At 46.5% G+C, this 8,269-nt stretch overlaps 1 protein-coding gene across 2 annotated transcripts in view; it reads left to right on the forward strand.

Annotated features, from left to right (window-relative positions):
- LOC147612182 (Thioredoxin superfamily protein) overlaps window positions 1-8,269 on the forward strand; it is a 193,096-nt gene that overhangs the window by 129,415 nt on the left and 55,412 nt on the right. The gene's annotated exons all lie outside the window — the stretch shown is intronic.

The following is an 8,269-nucleotide window of genomic DNA, read 5'->3' on the forward strand; positions in this document are numbered from 1 at the left end:
AGCACATCGCACTGCATGAGACAAGTGTACATCCATGTAACTGGGTCTGATCACAAGACCATCTGCTGTGAGCTGAAGAAAATGCTCTCTGTAGAAAGCCATCTTCGTGCCCAGCTCCTCAGTCGGCTGTATCCATGTCCTCCTAATGTCCAGCTGAACTAAATCTTGACGGATGAGTCTGGTAATCTCTGTCCGTGTGAGAGTGAGAGAGGGTGCCTCCAGAGAATACTGGAGGGGAGGCAATCTGTCCATGCTAAAACCATGTGCCTGGAACCAAGATGTCATCTGTCCATACCAACAAGCCGTGTCTCCCTGTAAAGCTAACTGTCGGGAGGACTCCAGGGCGAGGCGTGCATATCTGTCTCGGGGGAGATCCCACAAGCCATGTATGTAGGAGACTAATCTCGCAAGAGCCTCAATCACCGGAGGGGCAGCCGCCAGCTCTGCTCGAATAATCTCATGAGGTACCACGGCCTTGGCTCTAATTATCCTAGCAATCATAGATACCAAAGGCCTCTCCATACCTCTCCACCCGCTTGCGCTGTGATGGCCCACTGAAGGTCCCCATATCTGCACTCCATAAAGCATAGCTGATGTCACTAGAGTGTCAAAAAGCCAAAGTTTCGTTCGAGGTTCCTGAAACTGAGCCTGCGAACACATCCTCTCCAAACCACCCAGGGCTGCATGTGCTCTAGTCAATCTAGTCTCTGCTGCTCTCCTCATCGAAAACACTGGCCCACTGAATACTACCCCAAGATATGTATATGCATCTGTATACTCCACAATCTCTTGCCCATATGTAAATGTGGAAGCTGATCGCCTAACCCACTGTGGTGTGGTGTTAAACACCATAACCTTGGTTTTGCCAAGGTTGACAGACAATCCACTATCATGTGCAAACTCATGTAAAGCATCCAGATGACGCTGCATACCCTCAGGGGAATCAGAGATCAACACAATATCATCAGCATATAACAATAGTGGGATCCATGTACCTGCTAGCTGGGCTCCTCTGTCCCCCAATCTCTCAATGTAGTCAGAAGCCTCATCCACATACATACCAAACAATGAAGGAGATAACGGGCAACCTTGCTTCACTCCTATAGTGGAGTGAACCAAAGTAGAGACCCCCTCTGGGGTGCGTACCTGTCCTGCAACTGATCTATATAAAGCCATAATCCCCCATATGAGCTCTGTGGGTACCCCCATCTCCTGTAATCGCCTCATCAATCTGGCTCTGGGCACTGCATCAAATGCTTTGCGGAAGTCCACAAAGCTACAATAAATCCGTCGCCCATGCGACCTGCCCTCCTCAATAATGGCCCGCAGAGTCAAGATGTGGTCAAGAGTAGAGAAACCTCTCCTGAACCCTGCTTGTCCCTCTGCTCGAATGCCAACTCTCTCTACCCATCTACTCAACTGCTGCTCAAGAATGGATGCATATAATCGTGCTAGTGTGTGACCAATCATAATAGTGCGATAATTCCCTGGCTCCATAGGGTCCCCTGACTTGAAGATAGGCATGATGGTGGACCTACTCCAAGTCTCGGGTAAGCCTTCGCACATAGCACGATTGAACATCACTGCTAGAAGCTCTGCCAGCATGTCTCTCGCATGAATAAAGTGCTCAGCGACCAATCCATCATGATCATATGCTCTCCCAGTCTTCATCCTATCAATGGCCTTCCTTACCATCTCTGCGGTAAAGAAAGTACATGTCTGTGGGCATGGTGCTGGCGGGTCAGGAAAAGGTGTCTGTCCAGGAACTGTATATAGAGATGCTGCATAACTACCCCAAACCTCTGTAGAAGTGATGGCCAAAGCAGGGGAGGACTCATGAAACAGACGCCAAGCCTCCCTCGAATCCTGGCTCAAGAACAGCTGGTATAATTCCTGCTCTAGCTGAGCAAGGAAGGCCCGCTTCTTCCTTCGCACAAGACGTCGGAAGGCAATACGTGACTGTCGGTGAGTAGTGACTCCCAAAGCAACCTCCCGCTGCAGTCGGGCTCTGGTCTCTCTGCACTCCTCATCATACCAGCTGTTCTGGGGCATACATCTAGAACGCTGTCTCTCTCCAGGCTGAGTATGTGGATATGCCTCTCTCGCTGCATCATGTAAAGTCTCTGTCAGTATATGGGTCAACTCCTCCAAAGGTCTCCCTGGCTCCTCTGTGTACAGACGTTTATAAATCCCATCTGTGTAGACAGCATCAGTCTCTGAGGTAAAAGTATATCGAGTGTGATTTGCCCCTCGTGTCCTCTGAGCTGTGGTAAAGTGAAAAGAGATAGTCAATGTCAACAATGCATGATCCACTACTACCCCAATGGGCCGAGATCCAATGTGAAGTCCTCAATGCATGAAACAAAGCTGGGCATAGCCATAACATAATCCAGTGTGCTAGCACCATGTCTATGTGGAAAGCAAGTAAATCCAGCTGCTGACGGAAACCTCTGCAAGCCATTAAGTATGGCCAACCCATGTGCAGTCCCCATATCTACCAAATATCTCCCATACTCTGTGCACTCCACATCCTGTGAGCGTCTGTCTAATCCCATATCCAGAGTGTCCAGCTCTCTCAGCATCTCCTCCGAGGTATCATAAAAGGCTGTCTGGCGGTTGCCCGTCCGGGCATTAAAGTCCCCTAACAGGATGATGTCTCCATCCCTAGAGAACTCCCATACGTCATCAGCTAGCATAGAGAAAGGAGACTGCCCTCTAGGTGCTGCATATGTCGATGTACTAGGAGCAAAATAGCATATGGCAATATACAGGAATCTGCCTGTGTCGGCCCTCAGTCTCACCCACATATATCTGGCCTGATCATCTCTCTGAACGATGTGTAGAAGCGGTTGCAGCTCCTCCCTGAAAAGAACTGCCACCCCTCTTGATCCTCTACTACTGTGTACGATCTCGTCCCTACTCTGCAAGCTGTCTCCCATCTGTATCCTGTCACTTGTGGCATCATCTGACCAGGAGCCTGGTGAGTCTCCGAGTAGAAGACTATATCTCTATCTCTAAAGCTGTCCTCAAAGGCAGCTACATCAAGTCTGAGGGATCCATTGCAGTTCCAGGCTGCCAGCTTTAATTTGGTCCCATAGGTCTCGCACCGTCATGTAGAGCGTCGCTCCACGATGACCACCCTCCCTTCTCTATAAAATGCTATCTTTCTTCCAGTAATACAGAAGCAAACTACACAGACCTGGGCAAGAAAAAGTCTGGCTGGAGTGTTCTCTGTGCAAGATGCTATTGAAAGTTTGGTGGATCTGAGCAGATTTATCAACAACCAAGAAGCAATGATTGCAACTTTGGAGGCTAGGAAGATTGATCCGGAGACCATATCAAGGCTGAAACTAGCCTCATCCAATGCCCATCAAGTGTCTGCAATGAGCAAACCGCTCCGGAGGCAAACTCTTTGTCAACAGATCAGCCGGGTTGTCATCCGTATGAATCTTAACAAGCTGAATTTGCTTGTTCTCTATCACCTCTCTGATGAAGTGATACTTCACATCCACATGCTTCGTCTTTGCATGAAAGACAGGGTTCTTTGCCAACTGGATGGCACTCTGACTGTCACAATGCAACAATGGAATATCCCCTGTATAACCCAAATCAACCACTAACCGAGATAGCCATAATGCCTCCTTGCAAGCCTCTGTGGCTGCAATATACTTGGCCTCTGTAGTAGATAAGGCAGTGCACTTCTGCATCCTGGATATCCATGACACAGCACCTCCTGTGAATGTAAATACATAACCGGTAGTAGACTTTCGGTTATCTGGATGACCGGCATAATCCGAATCTGTGTAACCATGCACTAATGCATCCTGTTTGCCAATGCAAATTCACAAATCCTGTGTGCCCTTCAGGTATCTCATGACACCTTTCACTGCTTCCCAATGCTTCTTGCCAGGGTTGGCCATGTATCTAGAAACCACTCCCACTGCAAATGCAATGTCCGGCCTAGTAGCAACCATGGCATACATGAGACTGCCACAAGCTGAAGCATACGGAATCTTGGCCATATCAGCCCTGTCTCTATCTGACTGTGGGCTGTCCATAGCACTGAGTTTCACATATGGAGGCAAAGGAGTACTAGTCTTCTTCCCCCCGTCCATATTGAACCTCTGCAAGACTTTGCCAATGTATTCCTTCTGAGACAAATACAACACATGCTGATTTCTGTCCCGAAGTATCCGCATACCCAAGATGTGATTTGCATCACCCAAATCCTTCATATCAAAGGTTTGATGCAGCCTCTGCTTCAAGGCATCCATCTCTTTACGAGATTTCTCGGCAATCAACATATCATCAACATACAAGATGAGGATCAATAGACTGCCATCCAAAGCTTTCTTGGTGTATAAGCAGTGATCTATGTCACTTCTCCTGAATTTCTGGGATTTCATGAATGTATCAAATTTGTGATACCATTCCCTTGGTGCCTGTTTGAGCCCATAAAGACTCTTTTTCAGCTTGCATACAAGCTTCTCCTTTCCACTCACTGCATAACCCTCTGGCTGCTGCATATATATCTCCTCATGGAGATCACCGTGAAGAAAAGCAGTCTTCACATCCATCTAAATCAAGTCCAGATCATCATGTGCAACCAAAGCTAACACAGCTCTAAGTGTGGTCATTTTGACCACTGGAGAGAAGATCTCCTCAAAGTCCACACCATATTCCTGCTTGAAGCCCTTAGCCACTAACCTGGCTTTGTATCTTGGCTTTGCATCATGTGTAACTTTGAGCCTGTATACCCACTTGCAAGGCAAAACCTTCTTGCCTGCAGGCAAATGCACCAACCTCCAAGTTCCATTTTTATGCAGAGAATCCATCTCTGACTTCATGGCACGCTCCCATAGAGCCTTGTCGGCCCTCTGTAAAGCCTCCTTGTAACATGAGGGCTCCCCACAGTCAGTAAGCATCAAGTAGTCAACCCCTGGAACAAACCTGTCAGGGGCTCTGGAGGGTCTTGTGGACCTCCGTACCCAATGACCATCATTTGCAGGTTGCTGTCCAGCCTGCAAATCACCCATTGGTGGCTCCTGTTCCATGCCATAAGGCTGAAAAATCATGCCCGGTATTTCCTCTAACTGTGGTATATCCATAGGGATATCTTTTGCCATCTCTGGCTGTCCATTTGGACCATTTTCAGCACCATTTAAGGGCTGGTTTTCCTGCTGTAATGGCTGATTTACAGCCCTTTGTTGTTGTCCATGATGTCCATCATCATCAAAGATGACTCTGCCAGGCTCCTGTTGCCTTGCAGGCTCCTTATACATGCATGTTTCATCAAAAATGACATCATTGCTGCGTATGATCTTTCTATTCATGGGATCCCAAAGTCTATACCCCATTTCACCTCTGTCACCATATCCTAGGAATATGCATTTGTGAGACTTAGGATCAAGTTTGGTGCGCATTTCCCTGCGTATGTGCACGTACGCAACGCAACCAAACACTCTCAAGTGCTTGTATGACGGAGGCTTCCCTGTCCATACTTCTTCTGGCACTTTCCCACCAAGCCTCGTGTTAGGTGACCTGTTTATAAGGTGAACGGCTGTCATAACAGCTTCAGCCCAAAAACCATGAGGTAATGCAGCATGTGACAACATAGAACGGACCTTCTCCTGAATGGTCCTGTTCATCCTCTCTGCTGTTCCGTTTTGTGGAGGATCATAAGGAGTAGAGAGCTCCCTCTTGATGCCTTTCGCATCACAAAAGTCCTAAAACTGTTTGGACATGTACTCTCCACCATTGTCGGAACGCAAAGCCTTCAGTGTTTTGCCAGTTTGATTCTCAACATGAGCAACAAACTTCTGAAACACTGAGAATGTATCACTCTTCAAACGAAGAGGATAGACCCACACCTTGCGTGTGGCATCATCAATAAAAGACACAAAATATTTTGCCCCTCCCAAAGAAAGCTGAGGCATCTCACATACATCTGTATGCACAAGCTCTAACTGAGCATCTTTCTGTCCAAGAGCTTTCTTGTGGGGGCACTGTAGTTGCCTACCATATATACAATGCTCACAAAACTGAAAACTTGAAAACTTTAGAGAAGGCAAGTAAACCCAAACGAGACAATTGCTCCATTCCTTTGACACTCATGTGTCCCAACCGGCTATGCCACATAGAAATTTCCGGCAGCTCGGTTGCATTTACATTAGCATGGTGACAAACACCTGCATGCATGAAATAAAGAGTGTCCACCTTAGAGCCTCTGGCAACAACCAGTGAGCCCTTACTAATTTTCCACTTTCCACTACCAAATGTGGTAACATAATCAGCATCATCAAGCTGTCCAGTAGAAAGCAGATTCTTCTTGATCTCAGGCACATGCCTGACATCATGGAGCATAAGCTGTGAGCCATCTGAAAATACAAGCCTCACATCACCTCTGCCAAGAATCTTGCATGCATGGTTATCACCCAAATAAACCACTCCTTCATTGCCAGCAGTATACCTGACAAACAAGTCTCTGCAACCTGTGACATGAAAGGAGGCACCTGAATCAATGATCCATGAGTGCATACCATGACCACCTGTAAGAAGTGAATGGGCATCAAGTGAAGACGTAAAGAGGACCTCATCCTCACTGCCACCTGCATGTGACACATTGATTTCTTCAATCTTGACTCCACTTTTGCCCTTTGGCTTTACATCTTTGGCTTCATCTTTCTCTTTGTCTTTGCCTTTTCCCTTTTCCTTTTGATCATTTTTCCATTTGTAGCATTGCTTTTTAATGTGTCCCTTCTTGCCACAATAATGGCATTTCAAATCCTTTTTGGAGCGAGACTTGCTCCTTCCCCGTTCTTGGCTTTTACCCCTTTGTTGGGATCTCCCACGTGCATTCATTGCATTGGACTTTCCAACAGAGTTGTTTTTCCTGTTCATCTCTTCTTGAAGAAGAGCACCCTCAACATCTGCATATGACAGCATAGCATTCGAATTGCTAGTGGCTGTCTTGAATGTGTCCCAACTCTCTGGCAAAGTGCATAACAAAAAAGTGGCTTTGAACTCATCGTCCATTGCCAACTTTTGATTAATAACCTGGCTGACAATACCATTAAACTCATTTAGATGGGCTGTCATAGACGCCCCTTCCTTCATCTGAAGACCTATGAGTTTCTTCAACCAATACACTTTGCTTGAGGCACTTTGTTGGGCATACAAGTCCTGCAATCTCTGCCACATTCCCCAAGCTGTCTTCTCTTCACGAATGCTGAAAAGTAATGAGTCTGACACAGACAACATGATAGTAGATCTTGCCAGCTCATCCATATCTTCCCATTCTTCAGCAGTAAGAGAAGCGGGCATCACACCCCTTTCTTTGATAGGCTTGTGTTGCTTTTTCTCGAGCAACACATTGTAGCACTGGGTTTGCCAAATATCATAATTATGCGAGCCTTCAAGCTTCTTGATGTGAAGCAATGAAGAGCTCTCACCTGTGGTTGCCATAGCAAAATGCAACCTGTAAATGCCTGACTCCCTGCAAAATGTGCAAACACTGCACCAAAAGCACACAAAGTGCTCACAGTTTTTCTCCCAAGCTTTATCTCCCACTGCGGAAGCAAGAATGCAACTTTTCTCCCACTTTATGTGATGAAAACACCAAAATCTGGTGGCTGCAGATTTTGGACAGCACCTTAAATGTGCTCTTTTGCCCTTCCAAAGTACTGTACAGCAGTACCAAGTGCTCACCAATGATGTACCAAACCTGTACCGGCAAGTACAGCAGCTGAAATTGAACCTTTTGGTCACTCAAAACAGTGTACAGCCATGCCAAAACATGCACAAAGCTGTGCCAAATCTGTACCAGCAGGTACAGTAGCAATAAATGCTCTCCTGGCTGTCCAAATGAGTGAAAATCAGATTTTTACAGTCCCGTACACTGCATACAACAGTCCCGAATAGAAATTGGGCAAAAGCCCCTTGACTGCAAGCTGATTTTGAGGATTCAAGGCATAAATGTCTTGCCTGCTGCTTTGCCAAGCTCAACAAGCATACGAACTTGAAAAGCCCCTTGATTTAAGATCAATTTCTGATCATACATGGTACATTGACGCACATGAAGGCATTCAGAGTGTTCACGATGCTTCCCCTGGCCACATATACATCAAATACATGAAAGCCCCTTGATTTACAGGCACATTGAGTGCTTGTAAGGCATCAACACATTATCCACAGCATCAAATGCAATTGCTCGCATGCAAATCAACCAAATCGGCACAAAAGCCCTTGATTTGCACTGCAATTTGCTGCA

This window comes from Cibotium barometz, chromosome 46, assembly GCF_041138505.1.
Source record: "Cibotium barometz isolate CiBa-2024 chromosome 46, ASM4113850v1, whole genome shotgun sequence".
In the NCBI taxonomy this organism is placed as follows: domain Eukaryota; kingdom Viridiplantae; phylum Streptophyta; class Polypodiopsida; order Cyatheales; family Cibotiaceae; genus Cibotium; species Cibotium barometz.